The sequence below is a fragment of the Calonectris borealis genome, chromosome 1 (assembly GCF_964195595.1).
Source record: "Calonectris borealis chromosome 1, bCalBor7.hap1.2, whole genome shotgun sequence".
Lineage (NCBI taxonomy): Eukaryota > Metazoa > Chordata > Aves > Procellariiformes > Procellariidae > Calonectris > Calonectris borealis.
The window spans coordinates 44,065,463-44,090,913 of record NC_134312.1 but is presented as its reverse complement, the minus strand read 5'-3'; the positions used below and the strand labels follow the sequence as shown (position 1 = coordinate 44,090,913).

The 25,451-nt window shown below is 41.4% G+C and overlaps 1 protein-coding gene across 2 annotated transcripts in view; it reads right to left on the bottom strand.

Annotated features, from left to right (window-relative positions):
- The window catches only part of SYT1 (synaptotagmin 1), a 357,183-nt gene extending 339,851 nt beyond the window's left edge, over nucleotides 1-17,332 (bottom strand). Inside the window, exon 1 of one of the 2 annotated variants that reach the window (XM_075150488.1) lies at nucleotides 17,232-17,332. The gene's annotated coding sequence lies outside the window, so the exon portion shown is untranslated. The remainder of the gene's footprint in view (nucleotides 1-17,231) is intronic. The other variant, XM_075150480.1, reaches the window with a different exon arrangement.
- Between the last annotated feature and the right edge of the window lie 8,119 nt (nucleotides 17,333-25,451).

The window sequence follows — 25,451 nt, the reverse complement described above, 5'->3', positions numbered from 1 at the left end:
CTTTTAGTACACCTAGTTTTTGTTCAGTTGTCAACAGAAAGTATTAAGACATTCCACTCCACAATAATGATAGTAATCTTAAGGCCCAATTGCTTGCATAATTGGAATTTGGAAGTTCTAGTGAACTCTAGTTTGTACAATGCTGCTCATCACAAATATGGACAAGAACAATTTAGAGGGTTATATTCTCTTTTATAACATGCAGAAGTAAAAATGACTTCTCATTTTGACAAAGATTGATATGTCTAAAGTGTTCAATGTCACCAAGTGATTTGAGTAATGACTGGTTTTCTGCTGTTGAACAGAAACTAAGCTACTTCAGCAACAGAAATTTATTTCTAAATGCTTTATTTTACAAGTATTCAGTATTAAGGGGTCCGAAAAAACTTCAGCATTCTCTGAAGTGTTTAGATCATGTGACCAATGATAGTGTTTTCCACATGGGACTTCTACTTCCTTTTGCAGCTATTTGACATGATAGCCATCTGAACTTACACACTTACAGTTATTTTTAAAGACTGCTATAATACAGCGGAGGTAAAAGCAACTTTGATTTCCAAGTGAAAGTTTCTAAACAAACTTCAGAAAATTTAAACCACACAAAAGTCTTGAGACAAAGTCTTGCTACAATAATGACCAGGTGACTAAGGTTTCAGAAGACCACGCATTTGCTGATGAACCATAATGAAAAGTGCTAGGGTTCAATAGCATTCCTTAGACTAAAGCAATGACAACTGTAACAGAAGTTTAAAAGAGTTATCGAAAAAACAAAACAACAGAAATTTATGCCCTTTTCACAAGCTATTTGAAATATTTCATAGAATTCTCTTAATCTTTCTGGTATTCCTTCACAAGCAGACATATCACTAATGTATTGTCTGAAGAGATTCTCAGCTCAGATATGCCATGTTTTCTTACAAAAATAATCTGCTATGGTGAAAGGTTTCCCAAGATCTCCCCCCAGCAAAAGTAGTCACTTGATAGCAGTATCTCATGCTTTTATTTCAGAAGAGTTTTTTGGTTTTTTTGGGGGGTTGGGGTTTTTTTTGTTGTTTAGTTTGTTTTTTTTAAATAAGAGTACAATTTCACTTGTACAGATCAACTTCAGAAGGATTTCCAGATGCTCAGAGACTCATATGCACAGAGCATTGCATAGGATGAGTGCCTCACCATAGGGACTTCAGGGCTTACCCACCAAGCACCATCACACTTTCCGGGAGAATGGAACAGGAGCACTCAGAAATCCAGACTTTAATCACTGAAGAACAGTTGATTAACCCACTGAGTCAGTGATAAACACAGGGTCAGCTGGGTGATATGCAATCACCTTGTCTATTGTATTAATGATAGGGTTTTTTGACAATATACATGATACCTCTTTAGCCTTTCCAGTATGTTAAGTGCTGTTTGCCTTCTCACCAGAGCTTATTGCAGATACCTGTGTTTAATTATATGTCCCATCCTTCTCCTCTCACAGTTTTTAAAAAAGTATGTGTCCTGGGTTTGGCTGGGATAGAGTTAAATTTCTTCCTAGTGCTGTGTTTTGGATTTAGTATGAGAAGAATGTTGATAACACACTGATGTTTTCAGTTGTTGCCAAGTACCCTGCTAGTCCAGTTTTCAAAAAGGACTGTCATGGTTTAACCCAGCAGGCAGCCAAACACCACGCAGCCGCTCGCTCAACCCCCCTCCCCCTCCCAGTGGGGCGGGGAGAGAATTGGAAGGGTAAGAGCGAGAAAAACTTGTGGGTTGAGATAAAGACAGCTTAATGGAGCAGAAAAGGAAGGGAAAATAATAATAATTATAATAATGATATGATAGAATATACAAAATGAGTGATGCACAATGCAATTGCTCACCACCCGTGCTGACCGATAACCAAGTAGCGATCGCTACTTCCTGGAACATGCCTACCATTCATATACTGAGCATGACGTCACAGGGTATGGAATACCCTGTTGGCCAGCTGGGCCAGCTGTCCTGGCTATGCTCCCTCCTAGCGCTTGGTGGCACCTGTAAGCTGAATGTCCTTGACTAGCAGGGTACTTAGCAACAATTGAAAACATCAGTGTGTTATCAACATTCTCCTCATACTGAATCCAAAACACAGTACTAGGAAGAAATTTAACTCTATCCCAGCTGAAACCAGGACAGTATGGGAGAGAAGGGAACATGTAAGGGAAGAAAAGTATGGGGAAAACGTCTAGTCAATTCAAATCCTAACACAGCCATAGGTAAAACCAATCCAAGAATCATATTTGGGTATTCCAAAAAGAGAGCAAGTGTTATTTAAGGTCTCTGCAAGAGTGACATTGTACTCTTAAACACGTGGTGCTGACTTTGTATTTTCTCTTCTCCGCTGAGGACCTCCGACAAAAGTGAAAAAAAAAAATTATAATTATTTACACATTTCACCTCACATACCTGACGTTACACTAAGAACTCTACTACAGCAGAATGGAAAAAAGAAATAGTTTACTGAAACCAACACCTGCCACAGAAAAGTTTGAGATGTTTTGCTACTGTGGACACATTTAGGAACGTTGATAAATTCAGTTTCATTAGGAAGGTGATAGGTGGCTGCAATTTTGCATTTCAGTTTCTGAACCTTGAAATCTCTTCCTCCCACAAAAGGATGCTGCTTCAAAGCTTTCATATCTGGAAATGAAAGCACCGGAGTAATTGCTACAGGATGGGCCACGGAACTGCTCTGAACAGGCCAGCGTGCCCAGCACCTTGGGCTGTGTTTGATGAGAGGCCTGCAGCTGAACAGATTGGGCCGTGCGTGTCCCCGTCCACAGGTGCATAGCAGCCATCTGGAAACAACACAGCTCAATCATGAAAGAGTACAGATAATGAGGAAAATTCCAGCTCCCTGATCAAAAACATAGGAGATACTCACATATCTCCTTGTTACTCCTTTGGCCTCGCCAAAGATGCAAGCTTTTCTTTATCTCCTTCCGTAAGCATCCTTTTTGACAACTACATTAAGAGCACCACCGTTGGAAAACAAAGAGTCGGATATGAGAGGCAAGGGCTGGTACATCACATCGTTCACCTGCTGTGGATGCCCTCATCAGAGGCATCGCAGACCCAGCAGACATGCAGCCTCGCAAGTTTTGCTGAAGACTGCTGTCAGGTCAGCGAGGTCCTCTGAGTGGTTGCTTACATACAACTAAATTTAAGGCCACGGCATCCTCCTTCTCTCTCTCAGAATAATACTCAAGAGAAACAGCAGTTGCAGGAGGGAGACAGGAAGTTAAACAAATTCTGTACATCATCTGGGATCACATTTTGACCATATCCCAGAAGAGGTGGCCATCAATAAGCCACACTAACAAGGTGCTATTTAGCTTGGCCAGCTTTACGGCAACTCCAAGTCAGCCTGTGCCCCAGCAAGCGCCTGGGCCCTGGCTCTACCCACAACAGCTACCGAGAGCCAACCCCAGCTGCTCTGTAGTTCACAAGTCCACCTTTAATGAGCCTAATTAATTTACTTTCAAGGTAGCCTGACTCCAGATTGCACTGTTTTTTCCAAGTGTTTTCCATAAAGCCAGAGGGAAGAGATGCACACTCCCTTCGAGCCTTGCCGTGATCCCAGGGCATCCCTCCTGGGACCAGGAGCTCAGGCGCTGCTCAGCACCTCTCCCGGCCAAGGGGAAAGACCCAGTGCCTGCTCCCAGGAGGGCCTGGGGGAAAAATCAAAAGGGAAAATACTGCAGCGCAAAATATTCTGATGGAAGACTAAACCAGGATTTTATTATTAAAGCCAGTCCTCAGATGAAGAATTATAACTGCTAAAAGCTTTTTTTTTTAAAAAAACACTTTTTTTAACATGAAGTGATACAGAAACAGAGATCACTGCCCTCATTAAAAGGTGCTTTTATTTCCTTATTCACTCCCTCGGTTTTCTAACATAAGTTTTCTCTGCTACTGACAACTTCTGCATTATTTATACAACGGCCGAAGTATAATTGGCCTCTTTCACATGGGTGAATATCAGCGTATGGGGGGGAAAGCAGGGCAGGGAGAGAATGCAGATAAGTGAAAAATTCCATATTCGTAGAGAAAACGGTTGTATTCTGACAGCGTGACAGACTTTAGATGTACTGTTCTGCATTTATATATCATTGATGCCTAGCTTATAAAGGTTCATTTAACTATAAACCCATCATGTTTAGCTGCTAACTCAAAGAAGGATAGAAAGGAATGAGAAATTCTCATGACCGAAGATGTCAACACAACAACCATTTTGCTGTGATATGATTTTTCAGAGTACTGGATTTTTCTTTCTAGACCATTCTAATTTAGCTTTACTTTAGACCTAACGTGAAGATACAACTCCTACTACATGCAGTACTGTGAAACCAATAGCCAATTCCCAATTTTGAGAGGAAGTAATTGCATAAACTTAAAATATACATCCTATTTTATTCTCCAGACTACCAGCTTCCGGTTTATCTTAATATAGCAGATTTTTTCCCCTGCTTTTTTTTCAGTACTTCATTGAAAAAAAAAAATTTTACACCCTGAAGCTTTAACATCACAGTGTATTCCCACGTAAAGAATTGTGACGCCATGAATTTCAGGGCGTCACATATTACCAGCATCATCTGAGCAGATTTCTACATACAAATTACACAAAGCTATTTAAACAGATTCTGCACTACAGCTCAGAAAACATGATTTCATTTCAGGCACCAACCATACCAAAACTATAGCCTTAAAGTACATTAAGGTGGAAGGGGGGGGGCAGGTTTGCGCAGGGAGGCAAGCAAGGAAGAACCAAGCTAACCCCAAAAAAGCACTGTGTCTGCTCAGGTGCAAAACTTACTGCAGTTCCGAGGGGAAAACACACACTCTAGAACACCTGAGCTGCTGCTTTTCTTCTCCCCTCCAAGAGCTTTGCTGATCAGAGGGGAGGCAATATGACAAGCCTTCCCATACTCTGCCAAGTGTGATTATGTCCATCACTACTATTTGTGCAGACCTTGCACACTTCAGGCAAGATCCAAAGCCTAGCAAAGCCGACAGCATGCTCCGAAACAGCTTTAGTATTCAGGTTTCAGAAAATATTGATTCTCTTAACTGTTGTGATTCACAGTAATGTAAAGTGTCTCCTTTCATGCAAGCCCACTTTCATCAGCACAGACTGGACAAGACCAACTTCAATGAACTGCCCCATAACCATGAATAAAATATTGTCACCCCCAATACAATGGACCTTTATTTACAGTTTTACTGACAAGATGTCCATCTTCCTGTGGAGCTGATAGTAAAGTTTTCATTACTATTAAAAACTCTACTTCAAGATATAAAGTTTATTCTTTCCTGACAGCACTGCACAGATTCTGCAGATAACTTTGCTATTCCGTACAGCAAAGCATTTATCTCCAAATATTCTTTTAAAACCTAGACTCTTGCACGAAGTTACTGCACTACCGAGGTTGACATATTCCCATGAATCCAATACAGTAATACTAACTGCAGTAAAATAAATAATTTGAGCTGGATTTTAATTGGGTACTTCCAAATATACCACCACCCCCCTTTGGACCAATTACATCTTTTATTTGCAACCATTAAAAGCAATTTTAAGCAGTCACCACTAGTTTTAGACATAGATCTAATTCTCCTCTTCATAGAAAAGATGGTATTGTGATGAGCACTATTAATTTGGATTCAGAAAACATGGGTTCACTTTTCAGCCTTGCCACATGCTCACCAGTAAGGTCTTAGGCACATCACTTAGGATTCAAGTGTCCCATGTCAGGTGTCTAAAAGTTAGCTGATTAAGTCACATCTAGTGATCCCAGACTTTTTACAGTCATTGGAAAGGAACAGATACCTCCAGAGAGCAGTCCGGCTCACACCAAGACAGATGCCTAAGGTAGGTCAAATGAATCACCTTCTGAGGGTATTTAACTTTAAACGAGATGAATCCCATCCTTAATCTCCCTCTGCCATTGATCCCCATCTGTCATACAGGATTTATGTTTCACCACATCAATAGGACACTACTTTGATTGGTTCCTACGTAATATAAATGACCGTCTGACATATACAGACTTGTACACTTCACAAAAAGCTAATCCTAAAATCTTTACCTGAAATCTTCAGGTCTACCTTCAAGACAGGCTACCGGGGCAGTTATGGTTTCGGCTTTTGATTTGTTTCGCCCATTTACACTATCATATATCAGAGTAGGAGTAGATGTTCTCCTGTATCAACTTCTCATTGAAAGGGGGAGCAGAAATCTCCAATAATTACATCAGCCTCCAGACAGATAGACTGTATTGGGGAAGCTGATGTAGCAGAACTTTGCTAATTCCTCTATCATAGAAACCTTTAGAAATTGCTTTCTGGCATGAAGTAGCTAGTCTCTTAAATATTACTGGAGCTGGAACTATTTTATCTCCTTTATGCCAGATAAATTCCCTCCCAGCCACATAAGGCTAAAATCCAGCCCCTTTGTACCATCCCACCTGCAAATAATTCAAATCCCAGTTATGAACATGGCATTATGCATAAAATAGCTTTCTTCAGCAGCAAGCCGAACAGTTTACCCAGTTTTCAACTGGAAAGTGGCAAATCAGATTACTGGGAAACAGGAAACTTTTTCTCTTTTTAAAACCGATAAATTCATAAGTATACCAGGATGAAGGAAAAGAGGTTGTAAAGAATAACTCAGCATAGTTTCTAATTAGAGCTCTAAACGGAGTGTCCAAGTCCCCTAATATGAACCGTACAGCCTCAATGACCAGCAAACTGTACTTATATCTAGCAGAGTGCCTAACGGACAACGTTCACATTTTCAAGTATGAAGTTTCCATGATACAATTAAAATCCCTTTGAAGAAGAAGGTTGATATGGTTACAGCAATGAATTGTTTATTGATCTCTGGGAGCCTTAAATAATGGCACTTTTTCAACATTTGGGCTAATTATTATTTGTTTTGCACAACAGTCCACATCCCCAGTCAAAGATTTAGATCCTATTACGTTAGGCACAGTATAAACACATTACAAGATATGTCAGGCCCTCTTCTAAAGAGACTGCAGAGCAAACACTGCTTCTCACAAACATGGAGCAGCTCTTGATGAAACAGCTGTCACCGGTTACAACCCACATTTGGAATTCACTGTGTTAATGGAGGATGTGGAAAAGTGAGCCATTGCCCCTGGATCTTTTCCTTTATTCCACATCAAAAAAAAGGAGAAACTTGCCCACCACATGTTAGGACGTTTGCCAAAAAAATAAAATACTGCTTTCGATTTTTCCCATGTGTCCAGGCAAGCAAGCAGCCTACAAAAACAAGATAGGTTTAAAAACCTAACTAGCTATTCTAAGTGATGGTGACAATAAATGACTTTTTGTCTTGCCTTCCAACTCATCTATAAGTCCTTTGAAGGAAAAAAAAAAATCTAAACTTCTGGGATCTAATTCAGCTCATCTAATAAAAGGAAATATGGTTTACTGAGAAATACGTTAACAAGAATTCTGGTCTAAGCGAGCCAGAATTGGATGTACAATATTAGGCCAAGTCCCATGGAAAAAGCGATGTGGCGTGAAGCAGTTGCTTTGTAGCAGGAAACAAAATTCCAGCATGTGTCCATTGCAGGCTAGCTCTGTGCACCTCATCTAGGAAAAAAACCATGTATTCACTACTGTTGCAACTGACAGCTACTGTATTTGCTTCGACTGTATCCACATTTGCAAGGATACTGGCCCCTATGGTGAATATGCTCATTGCACGTAAGCCTTAGAGACTAACCTGCTGCGACTAACTAGCTACCATTGGTTCCATCTCTGCTATGCAGCGATCATGTAGGACATCATCTTATCTCAGCACCAACGTGTACAGAGTTTTTGACCATCATGGACAACATACAGCCCCTCCACTTGCACACTTCACTATTAATCCTTTAGTTCCTCCCAGTCCTACTAAAGTTTCACATACAGAAAACTCATACAACGAATAATAATGAAACAATAGCTTTAAACTAAAACAAACTTGACTAATCACAATTTAGAGACTTGCTGATGGTCTTTATGGGTGAGAAAGTTTCAGTACGTTCCCCCACTATTTTTTTTATAAGCACCACAGCATGAGATAAACACTAAGCTCAGTTTACTTTATTTACAATACACGTCTCAAACTTTGTGCTTAGAATCTATTCACCACAATCATCTCTAAGCCTGATTGAAGCAACTACCTTTAAGTATCTTACCAGCACTATGGCTGTAAGTAGGACAGGCTGAACTAGTATTTTTCACAGTTTAAGGGTAAGTGCTTACATTGTCTCATCAGCATAACTCCTAAGCTATTCAAAAATCAACACATTTATCCCAAAAGGACCCACGAAATAGCCAATATTTGGCCTAATGGAAGAAAAAAACCCTTGAATAACTTGTTACCTATAACAATCTGAATATGTCTTCAACTAGGCTCAGTACTCACTACATCCACCTATGGCCTTCTGTCCACCCTCGTGTTCATCCTTTCAAATTCACACATTCACCTACTTAAAACATCTAAAGCCAACACTGCAAACTATGCTAAGAGGTTGGGTTTTTACCTCCTGTTGTGGTTTAGCCCAGCAGGCAGCCAAACACGACACAGCCGATCACTCACTCCCCCACACACCAGTGTGGAGGGGGGGGGGGGAAGTAAAATTTGTGGATTGAGATAAAGACAGTTTAATAGAACAGAAAAGGAAGGGAAAATAATAATAATGATGATAGAATATACAAAATGAGTGATGCACAATTGCTCACCACCCACCGACCAACTTCCAGCCAGTTCCCAAGCACCGATCGTCCGCCCCCGGCCAATTGCCCCCAGTTTATATACTGAGCATGATGTCATATGGTATGGAATATCCCTTTGGCCAGTTTGGGTCAGCTGTCCTGGCTCTGTCCCCTCCCAACTTCTTGTGCACCTGGCAAAGCATGGGAAGCTGAAAAGTCCTTGACTAGCATAAGCACTACTTAGCAATAACTGGAACATCAGGGTGTTATCAACATTATTCTCACACTAAATCCAAAACACAGCACTATACCAGCTACTAGGAAGAAAATTAACTCTATCCCAGCCGAAACCAGGACAACTCCCCAGAAGAGATTAGTTTTCTTCATCACAAAAAAGGTCACAGTACTGAGGGGGAAAAGGCAGTAACACCACAGACTAAGGGATGCCAGGTGATAATCCCTCCCAGCAAATAATTTAGCTTTATTCTGTGAAATCAGTTAACACTATTGAACACTTAAGGTAACAGTAGTTGAAGAACAGAGCCATTGTAAGAGCCAAATTTCAACCCAAAGCAAGTTAAATGCTCCCATTTTCATGTTAATACTAAAAGGAAATTCGAAAAACTATAGCTAGAGCAATATTGACAAGTTCCATTAAAATGGTGCCAATTCTTTTTCCTTTCACCTATATGCAATACATTTGGGAATCCTGTTGATGGGTACAGATATCCATGAGCTATCTGGAAAGGCAGAAAAAGGCTTTGGCTTTAGGGATACGTTTGAATCCTTCAGTAACAGTGTAGACAGTCTCTACTATGCCTGCAGAAGTCTGGTTCATCCCCTTTAATGGACGTTCGACTGGTTGTTGCTTTGGAAGCCAATTGACCCTACCATGGACTCATGCACTCAGTTCAAAAGTCTGAGTTGATACTGAGATAAAATATTTATTATTAGTATTCTTCTTCTAAAATACTGATTTTTATAGTGAGTTTTATGCCTTGCTCACCTATAACAATACAGAAGTTCCATCAATATTTATAAAGAATAATTTATTCTAGAGTAAACAGCTCACAATTATTAGCCAGTGTACGATTTGTAAAGCCAGTATTTGCATATCAAACATTAAAGTAGTTCCAAGTCATTATTAAAAGTGGACATATATTTTGAAAAAGACAAATGCAAGAGAGAACTATAGCACGTGACTTCAGGTGGTTTTGTCCCAGATTATTTTACTTGAAGTTTTCACTTTTAGCATTTTCTCAGCAAGCTAAAAGAGCACTAAATAAAATACACATAAATAAAATCCTATTATGCAGGATTTACAAAAATAAAACAAATATACAAGGTAAGAGCAGCAAAGGCCTTACGCAGCTACAGCATATCATGAAGAAGCAACCGACCTCTGTCAAGGTCACATGGATATTTCCTGGTGTTTCTCTGCTCTAACTAGCAGCTGAGCAAGCTAAGAAAGCTTGAAGTAAGAAAGCTGAATCTGAAGAGCAAGCGCAAGATAACTCCTTGTTATTAGTATATGAAAAACAACTATGATGAAATGAAAACTATGGAAAAAATAAAAAGGCATCTACTGGCAGACTTTTCCTGAGGAAATATTGGTATGTCCCAGATACAGTTATCAAATGCAACAGTTTAACACGTAAACTTTAATTCAACACTTGGGCTGTTAGAAAAGAGGTAAACTTTAATTTCAGGATGCAGAAAGCCTGTAATTCAACCATCACTACATTCACAGTCAAAAATGTGTGTCTTACACCCTTGTCTGGACTACTCAAGGACGTATCTTTGGCAATTCAGTGGGAGGACGCTCTCTTACCTGCCACTTCAGTAGAGCTGTATCCCTCTCTGAAGGGACACCTGTTGTGGTACCAATACCACCAATCAATCAACCATGACTTGACACATGGAAAGAGGACTGGAAGATTCGCGCCAAGACAAGTTTATCCTGGTGCAAAGCAGATGCATGACAGGGTTCCCTGGCTCAGGTGCCAAGACCAACGATTGCCACTTGCAAGGCCAGCTCCAGAGCACGTTTGGCAGAACACAGTCCTTCAGGTAGCATCTGACTGACAGGCATCTGCAGACTAATTAAGGCATATTTACACAAGCCCAGGCCAGACTGATGAGACACATGACAGTGGTCCTCCCACATTTGAAAGAGTAACAGGCATTCTCTTTTTAAACAGAATTCCTATTAATAAGCAGAATTTATGGGTTTAAGACACATCAGAGAAACAAAATAAATGGAAGAAACGGTTATCAATTTCAATGGGCTTTAAATCACATCTCAAAGATTAACGCCAGTTAGATAAATAAGCAGAAATTGATGTCAGTAAGGTGGGACAAAAATAGGATTATAACATACAAGGGCAGCTTAAGAGAAGGTCAGACAGAACCTCTTCACACTACAAGAATAACATGTCGCAACACCTCTTACAAAAAGTATGATTTAATCCAAGAGACTCAATGAGAGCTAATGGCAGCAAGTTCAATGAGTTAGTGATTTTTAAGGCCAGGAGGAGAGCTGATTATCTACTCTGTTCTCATGGATTAACACAAATCAGAAGCACAGCAATTTCTACATCACATCTAGAACTTGCACCTGGTCTAGTTAAAAGGAAAGGAAATACTGATCGAGAAACTTCAAGTGGAAAGGTGCAATCTCTTCGGTGAGCTGGCCCATACACTTGCTACTCTGACAGACAAAACATTGATACCTTATTTCCAGTCTGAGCTCTTGTAGCTTGCATGCCCGACCAGGCTGCTGCGTGAACTTTTACGTATGAGAGTACAATTAATTTGTACAGTATTTTCACGGTGTTGGAATCAAGGAAGCTCTCAGCATATACAGCTTTCCAAAGAGAATGGTAAGCTTTTAGGAGTCTCGGTAAGAAGCAGATTTGGCACATCCCAAATGACGCAACTCTAAACTAATTCTAGTCGTCCAGCATCCTTTTTGAAGTTGGGCATCTTTCCTCCTCTCAACACTTCAGTGTTTGCAGCTGCATATGGCTTCTCTGCTCCTTAAAATAATGACAGATGATGTTCCCTGGATGTAATCCCGAAGTCTTTTCTCAGAGCCACTCTTTAGGGGGAAATTGTGATTTTTTTTTTTTTTTTTGAACTGGAAGTAGGCAAAAGTATTACAGTTCACTTTGTTAAAACACCTATTCAGATGTAGTAGGATGAGAAACCAAATGAAATCGGTCTATAATAGCACTTTTTCCAACTTTATTTGTTAAAATTGGCACCAAAAAATCAGAAGTAGTCTCATGAATATGGATTTTGTATTTTATTCCAGATCATTGTTAAAAGTAATGAATAGAGTTGGAATAATGGAGATGGTGATTCCCCATACACTATCTCTTCTGCAATCTATTAAGTAAAAAAATTTTAATCTGTTCACACCAACAACGGTGCCCTTCTACAGTATTATTGCTTACAATCAGAACATCACCCTAAGCTAAATCAAATGCCTTACTGAAGTCAAAACATAAAGCTTACAATTTCAGCAAGAAACAGAAACAGTTCTTTTTTAATAAAAAAGCTTTCAAAACTATTTTGATTGGGATGTATTACACTATCAATCTTTAACCCTCAACTATTCGCTAATAGATTGTGTCTTCTATCAAAACAACACCATGCCACTAAGTTTTCCTTAAGTTACCACATTTAGTCTTTTAAAAAAAAAAAACCCCACTCTAATTGTAATTGTCACATATTCTTCTAAGAATTCTTCCCAACTCTAAGATTTGGTGATGGAAATCAAATAGAAATAGGTGATTACAAATACTCTCCATAGCTTTGGAAAGAAGTGAAAAAAATTATAATTAATTAAAGCTACATGTTACAAGTGGTCATTAAGTGTTCCAAATAAAAAGAGCTAGGTCTAATGTCCGCCTGTCAATGATGTACACATTTTCTAGAAAAAGTGTTACTGTTACAGACAGGGTCCTAAACCAGATAAACCATATGTCAAGGAGTCTTCATTTCCACAGCACCTTCCACAAATGCATTCCAATTATTTTCAACTGCCCTATCTACATGGTTATTCAAACAGATGAGGGAGTTTGCAGGCAACTGTGTGTCTCGGAGCCAAGCTGGGCAACGTCACCAGCCTTCTCATATTGCAACTGCTACACTGATTTTCAACCACACATAGGAAAACAATACCCTTAAGATAAAAGTACAAAACAGACCTTGTAAATAGGTTTATAATCAACTTCATTAAGTCATCACCGAGCAGCTTTGAGGCATGTATCATTACCTATTTGAGGCACTGTAGTACCTAGTCACTACAACCATGGCTACATTATTAAAATTACTACAGTACATTTGGGTACTACCATAAATCCTGAATAATGCCTAGGAAACTTGTAGACAGCATCATTAAAGTATCCAAATTGGTTTTAGCTACTTCTGAATAAAATTTTATTTTCCTGAAATATTAATGCAATTATTCATGAAAAACAACTAGTTCGTTTGGATAATTTCTGGTGACACTTTTTAAAATTTGTATGGTCTTCCATTTAAAGGAACCATATAAATATTATTAGCTTATCAGATAGCTATGCCACACAGGAGACATTCTAGATTGACTTTGTGTTCCGACACATTTCTCCCAGCATCTTTACGGATGGCTAGAAAAGAGAAGTGGCATCCTGAGCTGGCAAACCTCCGAGAATTTAGAAGATGGCAGCATCGCTCCCTCTAGGATGGAGAAAGAGAAGTGTTCGGTGCCTGCTGTTCTGAGGAAATACCTCTAGATTAGTAGTGATAAGAAAACAGATTAAGAAAAATAATCAACTCCCTCAAAAGCATTTCTAGTAAATGGAAGACCCATGAAGAGCTACTCATCAAGTCACTGGGGAAAAAAAACAACAGAAAACGAAAGCCAGACTACTCTAAAACATTCTGATTAGACATTTGTCAAAAATAATAGTTAAGGAGATGTTTTTATTACAGCTCATATGTAGCTTTTGGTCATTACATCCCTCAGGAAAAACTTTTTTTTTTTTAATTTAACCTGGACAACTTTTTCTACACGCTGCTTGTACAAATCACTTGGCTAGTCTGCCCAGTCCCTGAAAGAGATTGCCTGTAGCCTGCTCTTATCCTCTCACCAGAAGAAATCATGAAGAGCCCTTGTCAGTTGTCCTCCTCCTAATGCATTCTGCCTTGGTATCTGGTATTTCTGTAAAAGATGTAACAGTTTAACCAACATTTCCTAATCCTCCCTCTTACTGGGGTGTATTAAGAAGTAAAGTCTACTCTAGCAAAGACGACATTTATACATAACAATCCTGAAAATATTTGTTAACATAATGCTTTGTTTATTCAGTCTGGCAAATGCTTTTATTTTAACCTCAAGTATCTTTAGTAAATGTCAGCGGTAAACACAAATTCATAGTTGGCTAACAAGCCTCCCTTATGTGTATTTCTAATTAAGCTTCCTCCTAGATACCAAGTAATGTTTAAAACAAACATTCTATAGAAGTATTTCTCTTTGTGAAACTGCACATTTATACAGGCATCACCAGCAGAGGGAAGGAGATCATGGTACCCATGCATAATAATTTCTCCATGCTTTTCTTCTGGATATGCAGAAATATTTTCTTGTCCTTTTCAATTGTATTGCAAACTTTGATGTCTCTTCCACAGCAGGTAATACGAGGTTGCATGCACTCTTTATTCGGAACCCAGTTCCCAGTAAGAATTTATCTGTGTGTTTAAATGTGTATACAAATATAAAACCACACACATTCACACATAAGTATTTTTTTAATTGTAATCTGACTGCTGAATGGATAAGAAAAGACTGCCATATACTAAGTAAGAGCTTCATTTTCATGTGAGGAAGCATCAATTAACTGAGTTCTGTACGGCTGAGTGGCTTAAAAACTTCTGCCAAGACTCTAAGCTGCTGCTTCTTTTTACTTATTACAGCCAACCCTGCCAAAAGACCATAAAAATTGATTTTATGTTTCCGGTCTCTCTATGCTAGCTGGAAAAGTATAGATTTTTTTCTTAGGTTTCTGACAAACAGAACCTTCCCTTATCTCACACCTTCTCAACTACCACGCTAACCGATGCTGAACATCTTCTGGGCTCTTATATCCGATTTAAGTTATGATTAAGGTAAAAGGACGTTTTAAATTGTTAAATCAAAAACTGTTTTGTATCTATGGTTTTAAAGGGCTTCTCGCCCATCTGTTACAGAGAAGGCTATATCCCACTTGCGCTGCTGTGGCATACGCAGTAAATGATTATTTTTCACATTTGTTCTGGGGAAGTGTTAGAACTGCACTGTTAGTCTGTGAGCTACCTCTTTAAATTCCAGTATCAATCCTTAAAATGGATTTAGCATCTTTTGCATCAAACATTAATAAGGCTCACTTAGGCACTCTTAATGTGAAGGAAAATTGGGCTTGTATGAAATGGCTACACTGGAACATTTCATGCTTTTGCAAGTGCAGGAGTATGATTATTTCCTACAGTATGTCATTATCTTCTGCCCTGTGGTTCTTTTTTAAATTATCTCTTCTCACTCAAGCTGCCTACACTATGTTTTTAAGCTATATAGTTTTCAATTTATGAATTGCATGCATGCAAATTTTGAGCAACTATACCACAAGCCAAGTAATAGACCACATTAAAGTGTATTCCCCTCGGACACTACTAATAGAACTACAATTCCAAACAGCTTGTAAGAAAAAAGATAGATATTCAACTCTCAAGACATAAAAACAGGTCATTTGTTTCCAAGATAGACAAGAAAATACTATTCTAGACACACGTGGAATCTCCTTACACTTTTCCTGAGCAGGTTTATTCAAGCATGGCAGAAGATGTCATTTCATATACTCACAAAGCAAATTAGTTTGCTGCCTGCTTGTCCTTGTACCCAAAACCTCCCCCTCCCCTTTTCAGGGTCACTCCTAAAACAATTGCTCACCTGTAACTCTAGACATCAACCCACCAGAGAAAGGGGTCGCCCCCTGGGTCTACAACTATCATCTTCCGTTTCTTAGGATGAAGTAACTCTCTCGGACAATAAAGCAGTTTAAACAGCACATAACAGATTAACACACAACACGGATGGCACACTGCATAGCCAGTCAGAGGATAAATATCGCCGTTGCTGATTAGTAGTCTAGTTCTGGTCTACAGCATGTATGTGTATCTAAAATTACTCTTTTGACCTTTGTGCAGAAAATATTATTTCAGAGACAGTGAAATATTATTGCACTACAGCATTTTGCACTGAGTTTACAAGGTAATAAACACAGAGCTGCTTCTTCTTCACCCACAAACGGCTATTAAATAAGGAAAATAAGACTTGACATCCCCCGGACAATCAAAAGAAATGATTTATTTGGATGCTAACATCTGTCTCGATATTGTGGCCAAGCGCTTTTCTGTGCTCATTTAGGACTCCACTTGGAAAGCTTTTCAGTTACATTTACCTAGAGATTTCTCTCTACCACTTCCCATCTGACAGAAATCACTCAGCTGGGTCTGATGAATAATAGCAAAAGGCAGCTTGTATCAGAGATGATTGAATTACAGATTGTTGAAAGTGCCATAAAGGCTCATTCCAATGACTACATTTAATTTACTTACTATACTGACTACCAGAAGCTGGTACTCGTTTGATATCTTTATTTCAGAAGACTGGAAACAAAAGAAATATTAACATTCTTTGCCACTTCCTTACTACTCTACCTAGTAGGAGTTTGATAGGCGAAATTAACTTTTAAACAGAGCGCTGATCCCCTATCCATACCGTGTGCGCACATGAACCAGACCATAACATACCCGAAATCAAAGCAAGGCAAGCGGTATTAAATAAGATGAAGGAAATAATGTCCGAGGACACAAAACGAAATTGCACGGAAAGAAAATGCATTAGCTTGACAGCCTTTCTAAGTAATGGAGGAAAGGCTCTTTGTAAATTGATCCACAAATGATCAGATGTTGCCCTGCGGGCAGGAGGGGAGGTCAGCACCCGGGGGCCGGTGCCGGGGGAGTGCCCCCCCTGCCCCCCGCTGGGACAGACCACCCTGCCGAGGGCGGGGGCACCGCGGCGGCGCCCAGGTGAAACCCGGAGAAACAAGTTGGCCCGGCGGCCGCCTCGGCACCGGCTCCGGGCAGCGGCGGAGAGGGAGGGACGGAGGGCGGGCGAGCGGACGGCGCCCCGCTCCCGCAGCCGGGGCGGGGGGCGACGGCGGAGGGCGCGGGCGCCCCCTTTGTCTGAGCCGCCCCCTCCCCGAGCCCCCCCGCCGGGAGCGCCCCGGGGGCGGGCCCGCGCCCCCCGTCAGCTGCGGGCAGAGCCGCTGGGCAGGCGGCGCCGCCAGCCGCCCCCGGAGCATGTGCTCTCCCCCCGCCCGCGCAGCGGAGACCCCCCCCGCCCGAGGCGACGCCGCCCGGGCGCAGCGGCGGGCGGCCCCGGAGCGCTGCCTTACCTGGCAACCGGGGCGGGCGCAGCCGGCTCGTCCTTCAGCCTCTCCCCGCGGCAGCACCACGCGCGCCCGGGCCCCTCCCGGGGCGAGGCTGCGGTGCGCGGCGGGGTGCGCGGCGGACCGCCCCCGCGCACGGCAGGCGGGCTGCCCCAGCCCCCTGCGCTCGGCGGGCTGGCGGGGCGCCGGGCGTTAAGTTTCAGCGGCCGCCGGCGGGCAGGGCAGGGCAAGGTAGGGCAGGGCACGGCAGGGCAGGGCAAGGCGGGCGGGGAGGCGGCACGGAGGCGGCACGGGGGCTGCGCGGCGCCGGGAGCGCCGCCACACTGCAGCGTCTCTAGGAATCCCTCCCGCGAGAGGCAGCCCATCACCCCCGGCCCGCCGCCCTCATTGGCTGGGGGGCGGGGAGACGGGCTCCGCCAGCCAATCGCCCGGCGCCCAGCATGGGTGGAGCCGCCGCGCCGACCTCGCCCATCCCGCCGCCGCGCGGTTCCTGTCCGCCCCGTCGGGCGGGGCCGGGCAGCGGCTGGCGGGGGTGGCGGGGGAGGATGGGGGGTGGGAACGAGAAGGGTATCCCCGCGCATGGCGGCCGGGGCTGGCACCGCGGCCCCCGCGGCCGCCGTGGGGTCGCCGACGGGCGGCACGAGGCGCTGTGCCACAGCCACCGGCTGACCCGGGAGCCCCGGGCAGGGCGCGGCGCTGGCCCCGGGCCGTCAGGGCGGCGGTGCGGCGGGAAGCGGAGGCGGCGGCGACGATGCCCGCCAGCCGCTGCCGCTGCCGCTGTCCCCCCGGTACTCGGTGCTTGTAACGAGCCTGCGGTGCGCGGCCCTCCCGCTGCGGCGGGCCCTTGGGCAGCCCGCCCCGGGCGGTCGCGACTGAGCGGTGAGTCGTAATTGGCGTCTGTGGCTTAGACGAGAGCAGACCGTATCGCGTGTTCAGGTAAGGACACGGAAGGGTTAAGTTAATTCCCTTGATCCATCCACTCTGAACTGGAGCTTTGATTAACATCGGTCTGCAAAATGTAACTGTAACAAATTCAATTAAGGGAAGCACATTTCTTCAACTTTTAATTAGATCTACCCTATTTGTCTAATGTTTAATATAACATAAAAAGCTGCTCAGCTTCCAGAGGGAAATGGAAATAGATTTAGATGTAAGTTTAGCTTTTAAAAACACAACGGACTAAGTTCTTTGTTCCTCAGCATACGTTACTGTTGCATCCATACCCTCAAAGGCACAGGAGGAAAACATAATTTTATCTGCAAAATTGTAAAAATAATAGTGTGGTATTTATGTAAGAGTTTCCCATAACCTTTAATTGGTCACAGGGTACCGAACATACAGGTTCTAGCCCAGGCTTGGTGCACAGTAGTACAGGATGCTGCTGAATTACAGTTCTTCTGAGAAAACTTAAGTAGTTATGTATTCCACAACGATTTAGTTGGTTTCACTTAGTACACGAAGAGTGAAAGTTATCTAAATTATAGCTTAATATGATAAATAGCAAATGTTGGCAAAGAGAGGAGCCCCTATGCCATCGTTAGCAGGTAACTGAGAAAGCCAAGAATCTCCCAGGCACATCCCAGAAGTGACTTACTATGCCTTCAACAGAACGTCGTCCTGCCATTCCCCACCTATGCTTCTGTGGTGGGATTTGCCTTTAAAAATCGCAGCCCTTTTCCAGTTCAGTTCAAATACACATTTTCTGATCGGGTCAGTGCTGGACATGTGTTCTTAGGTCTATTAGTCACAGTTATGAGTCTTTCTTGTATGGGCACATTAGGTCATGAGAAGGAAAGCAAATATCAGCTCTTGCTGAGCTACGTAAAGGAGGAGCCACCATAATTTAAACTGCATACGCAGAAGTGGTCACCTGTGCCCAGATTGCCCTGTATGATTTTAAAATGTGGCTGTTTTCCCTCTCCCAATACAATAGGTATCAAGGACTATTTTCTCTAGGATCATTTATCTGGTCAGTTAAAAAACCCACACATTTCAATGCTAGTAATTATGAGGACTTGATGCTGTGTTCCTAACAGCCACACAGCCAGAAGTCTGTGGGAGTCTGGCATTTGCAAGGCATGACGCATCATACCCTGTCTTACGATTTGAGCAAAGACAAGAAACATCATTTTAGCCCAATGGCCCTCTCTTAGCGTATAGACAGTAAGGAACAGAAATGCCATCTAGCAGTAGCCCTGAAGAGAATACCATCACTTCCTCGCTCTCTGACTCTGGTAGTCCATACATGATGTTTCTGCTAGATTAAAAAAATAAATAAATAAAATAAAAGGGCAGGTGTGGCAGGGGCTGGGAGGGTGGTGGGGGAGATTTTGCCTAATCTTTTCTGAGCTTGGTAATTTGCAAAGGAGAAATTGCTGCAAAAGTTGCATTCCTTCTAGCACACATACTTCCTTCGGTTCCTTTCGGGCCCAAAAGCTTATTCATACAGAAAGAGGTCTCCAGTCCTGTGAGCAAGTTTTATTTCACTACTGCATCCTCAAGGAAAAGGGTAGTTACTGTCCGGTCATGATGTTAATTAAACCAAAGGAAGCTGTGAAACTTGAGGGATGACGTACATGTCATGTCTGAATGGACAAGGTTGTTCTAGAAGAGCTCTGGAGCCATTTGATGAAGGCTTGGAGTGCTAGCCAAATGCTAGCCACTAAACTCACAAAACACAGAACACTGTATTTATTATTATTATTGTTATGTCTTCCACAGCTGTGTTCAGGGAAGAAGAAGGTATCCTATCTTGAGAAAAAAAGAAGAAACACACAAATCCAGAAGAAATTATGTTCTAAACCCAAGACCTATTTTGTTTTGGTTTTTTAATGTGCATTAGTGCATCCAAAGAGAATTTTAAATAGTGTCTACCATTCAGAAGTTCCATCAGGAATCCTGCAATTCCTGCCAAGAACTAGATTCTCTTACATCCTTCATATCCCTTGTTTTTAATTTAGACTTTGACTGAGCCAGAGGTACAGCAGCATCTGGGAAGATTCGGAATAAAAAAGCAAGACCAGAAATGATACAATGTTTGTCTTTGCCATTTTTATTTTTTACTCTCTATAGTCATAGTATACTATGACTTCAAGATAAAACTTCAAGATTAGAAAGCAATATGAGCCATAAAAAGAAAGTAAAAGACTCCTGCTTGCTCCATAAAGAAGGAGAAAGCCTGTGCCAAAGCCAATGAAACCGAAATACTCTCAGGCCTGTCATGGCAAGTTTTATGGCATATAAAGAGCTGATACTAGAATGAACTGAGGCAAATTCAGGCAAATTCAGGAGCAACAGCAGTTGTAGCACATCAAAACCAGCAGCCAGGGCACTGGCTTTGGGCCCATCGGTTTTCTTTTGTACATCAGCTTTTGTGTGACCAAGTATCACAACCGCCACAATTAGATGTACAAGACGGGAAGTCAGGCAAATCATGAAAGCAAATCAGTGGCAGGTGAATGAGTAAATTATATTGGTGGCATGTTAATTTACTTATCAGGCAGAGTTTAGAACTGTAAACTGTAAGGGTTTGAACTGTGGCTGTCATGAAATTATTCACTGACCCTGTGTTGCACAAGATTACAGGTACCTATTTTTAACAGAAAGATTCTTTTACTTTTTCTTCATTGTCATTTTATTCCTATTTTTCCTTTGTTTTGGACTTTTCTATCCTCAAGTTTTTCATTTTGAGAGTAGTTTGCATGCCTGAAGACAAAGGAATTGGCTTTTGCTTAGCGAGATGGGAGAAATGAAGTTCCAATTGCATGAGTTCAAGCACACATTTCTGAAACTTCTTTTAGCAAATGAACGCCTGCTCTCGATTGGTTTTTCTTCCAGGTGACTGGGAATCCAAGGGCTGGCATGTACAGCTGAAAATTAAAAACTTGGAATCCCATTTTAGGGCACTGTCATCCCACCCTTGATTTCAGTGAAGTTTCCACAGTATATACCGGGTGATGATGATGTATTTAGAAGGCACATTCTTAGGCAGGAAGCCAAGCCTGCATCAGGAGAACATGAAAGACATTAAAGCAAAGTGAGAAAGCTAAGTCCCAAAAGTGAGAATTAACCTTCAGTAAAATGAATAAATACTGGAGTAACTGTTCAGCTGTACGCAACTAACAAAAGCGTCATATGAAGTAAGTCTTTGAAGGTGATTTTTGGAGCAATGTGTGAGATTGCAAGTTGGATAGAGGGAGTGGAGAACAAGTGTTGGGGTTTTGTCTTGGTTTTAGTTCTAGCTGAAAATCAAAGGGTAAAATCAAAGAACTTGTTAGTCCGCTGACTGATGTTTGTCTCAATGTGTCGTTTGATTTCATTGTTTTCTTGTGTTTGATCTGTACGCATCTGCTGCTGCTTCTAAGTTGTTTAGGCAGAGATGGTCTCTTTTAATCTGCATTTGTGTAGCAGCTAACACACAGAGCTCCTGCTCTGTGCCCAGGGCTCCCGGACGCTGTGACGGCATAAACAAAAATGAAATCGGAAATGCTCTTTTACGAGGAGTGTTCAAGTGTCGTCAAACCAACCTGCATATGTTTTGCACAGATGTCAGCTGTGTAATGCAAGGACAGATCTGAGTCAGTGTCAGTCTGTTCCCCTGTAGATGGTGCCCCTAGTTCAGGGATTCTCTTTTGGGTTGACAACTCTGCATCCCTAATTTTCCTCTTCACTTTGAACATCAGTTTTCTCCAAAGTCGAACTCAGGGTGGTACTCCAGAAAAACGGCGTTTTCGGTGCGGGTAGGACGAACTGGACTGAAGTCCTGGTTTTCTTTTCAGGCAGAATCTACTATATGAAATGATGAACTACTGAACTGTAGCTTCCAGAGTGCCCAGATATTGTCAGTCTCCAGTCCTACCCTATGGTGGTAAGCATTAATTACGGCTTCCCCAGTGTAAAATTTCTAATCAGTGGTGAGCATATGCATCATATGGATGACTATCTAAGAAAAAGAATGGAAAGAGGGACTTCTAATTTCATTTTGTGGAGCTGACCTTCACAAAGCAGGAGGAAGAGCTGTGTAATGGCAGTCAGCGTTACCTCTGAGGAAAGGGTTGAGATTTAAACAAGGTCTTTTCAAGTGGATACATGTGATTGTCACAATGTGCATAAGAGATGTCCTTGTCATTCCATTGTCTCCAATACAAAATAGGGATAACTCCATTTGGAAAGACTCGAATTAATTGCCTGTCTAAGTGCAAAATATGCTTATATTTACACCAACCTGAGAGTGGAGTGAGGGTGAATATATGTATTAGAAAATATCACTGAAATGTCGGTAAAACCGTATGGCTTCAGGCTTCCTGAATTTCATGTCTCTAATTTGAGATGTCCGCAAAACCTTGAGCGTGCAGCAGACATATATATTTGGGCCATAAGATGGCCCAAAAAGCCAGCCCAGCCATGGAGCGTGGCAAGTGCTACCATGTAACTTTGCAGAGTAGGCCAAGAGCATGCGAGGAAAAAATGGGATAGACTTACTACAGTAAAAAACTAGTTAATGTATTTTAAATTTCGGTAAATACTTTTGAATATCAGTAGCCTGATAAATAAATTCCTAAGGGAGTTTGTTTTCATTTAGCTCACACAGTCATTTCATTCAAAGGCACAGTGAAATTGCCCTAGTATTTATATTTAAAATGCTAAATGATAGAAGTGTCAGGATTTTTTTTTTACAGGAGTCACCATTTCATAATATTTTCTGTCCTTTTTCTAAAATGTATTTATTTCTCTTACAGAAATGCAGTCACTGTATAATTCTGATGTTTAGACTACTGTTGCTTCTAAAAGCTTGCAAAACACATGGCTAAATGAACTGGAAATTATATGTCATTAATATAACTAGGAGAGAAGAAATTTTAATTTCGGTTTCTTCATAGTTATGTTTTAGCCAGTATGCAATATGGTAAACTAGTTACTTCTGGCAATTCTGTCTGTCAGCAGCACCATTTTGTTTGCAAACTAAAAGGCTTGGTTTGTTTCCCATACTGCTTTTCCTACAGCATATGCTATAGCCTTCAAATTACATGAGTATAAGAAAGGAATAGAGCGCTCTGACTGTAACAATGTTGTTAAGATAAGGTCATTGGTAACTGCAAACCTTGATAGATATTTATCCAAGTCAAAGCTGAATTTTTAATCATTATGATATGTTAATGTAAAAAAAAAAAAAGACTTTCTTGTTTTTTAAAAACTTAGGCAAAGAAAAAATAAATCCTACCCAGTGAAGCTAATTCTTCTCATAGTTACACAGGTATAAAACTGTAGTAAGACCTGCTGTCTTAAAAGTACAGTTTCCATGACTGCTATCTTCAATAAATCAAGCTATCTTAGAGACCTAAAGAAGTTAATGTAGCAGTGCATAATTTTAATTCAAGTCCTGAGTTTAAATATGAAGTTTTAAGAGACTCCAGTTGCACACTGGGAACATAGTTTCTTCCTTACTTGATAGTTCTTACTTAGTCTGGGGCAAGATCATCCCCAGCTGCTCATAAATCTGTGAATGAGAATCCCCTATCACCTTCCTAGTGTTTTGCTTTTGACCTCTTTAGTCCTCTTACCTCCCTTCTTCTCCGTCCTTCCTGTTCATCAGAGAATATATTTTGTGATAACATTGCCAATCCTAAGTGAGAAATGATCTGGACAATCACAATCGTCCTCTTCACCCTTGACATTAGACCTGTTCCTGCAAGAAACGGGATTGTTCCTTTTCTCTTAGGGATGGAGGTAAAGGCTGCAGTCAGAATTCTGACTGATGATGAAGTACAATAATTGATTGTCTCCTGCTGAGGAATGGAAAACTCACTAAGTCGTCGGTTTGGTTTTAATTCTTGTTTATATGTGAGCAGAAGTAACTAGTCAGGAATGTTATTTAATGGGTAGAAGAAAAAACAAAAAGAAAAGAATGAAAACAGACTAAAAAGCAATTTAGGACAGAGATGGTAAAGTATAAAGATTTTCATCACTAGGAGCTCGTCCTTGCCCACGCTGAAATTGGACTAAGAGCTTGCTAGCTTAAGCTCAGTAATTTGATCCTAGGGAAAAGTTCAGCCCAGAGGAGTGTTTGGTACTAATTAGTTTAAGGATTTTGGCCAATATCTTCTTGTCCTTAAGTGTGGATTTTCAAAGAAATGGTGATTTCATGTGGTCTTTGATGTTGGCACTCTAAATTAAAATGTTCTTTCTAAAGATGAGAGCCTAGATTAAGTTATTCGGAGACTTACAGTGGACTCCTTCATGCCTTAACTTTTTTCCTTCTGCTGGAATCTATGACCCACGCTTTCCCTACCATAATGACAGAAAGGCATTATAATCATTATTCCTTCATAAATACAAAGATATCTACAGAATAACCTCAGGGATTTATTAGAGCAACAGTCACTCATTCCTAAGTTTAAAAAGGCCTGTTCAATGCTAAGGTTTTTTATTAACTAACTCTTCACTTTGGCTTTCCCTCTGAAAGTTATTAAGCTTTATCTCTGACCAAATTGATTTTTTTTAAGGAAACCGGTCATGCCATTTTTGTCTTACAGGGGTTCCTAAAAATGTCAGTCTGACTTTTTCCAAAAGATTTATATTAGTTTGCCTTCCCTTGTACTCTAATTTAAGTAGAACTTGTTTGATTTTTCCTGCAGTCGCTTCTCCTAAAAAAAACTTGACAATTTTCTTTGAGGAAAAAAGGTTATTTGCTGAAGTAACTTCCAGTTTAATTGCCAGTTTAATTACAATCTAATGTCTCGTTTACTGTGACACACTCTACTCTGCAGGCTGAGCTGCGATAGATTACAGGAGTCACAGTGGCAATAGATTCACCTTTGTCTGGAGTTGGGCAGTCCCATGCTGTTGTCAGCAGAGCAGCCCTGAAAAATAGCACCGACCCTCTAGTGATGATCAGAACATGAAGAATGTTCTGACCAAACATACTGTGGGTATTTCAATATTGTTGTGGTTTTGCACTCCCAGGTTTTGCCACTGACTCATAGTCCACTGACTTTCTGTACTGCCTATATGTTGGTGAAGACATTCAGGGGCTGTCCTAGAAAAGGCATCTCATAGCATGAGTACAGAGACTAGCTGATGCTTTTGGCATGTTTTGGCTGTCTTCACTATGGATGCTATCATACCATGTCTGGGCAGCTTATAGTCCTCCAAAAGGATCCCAGCAACCTATGTACCCTTGTGCAAGGACCTCTAACCCTCACTGCCATACAACAAAGAGCTGTATTT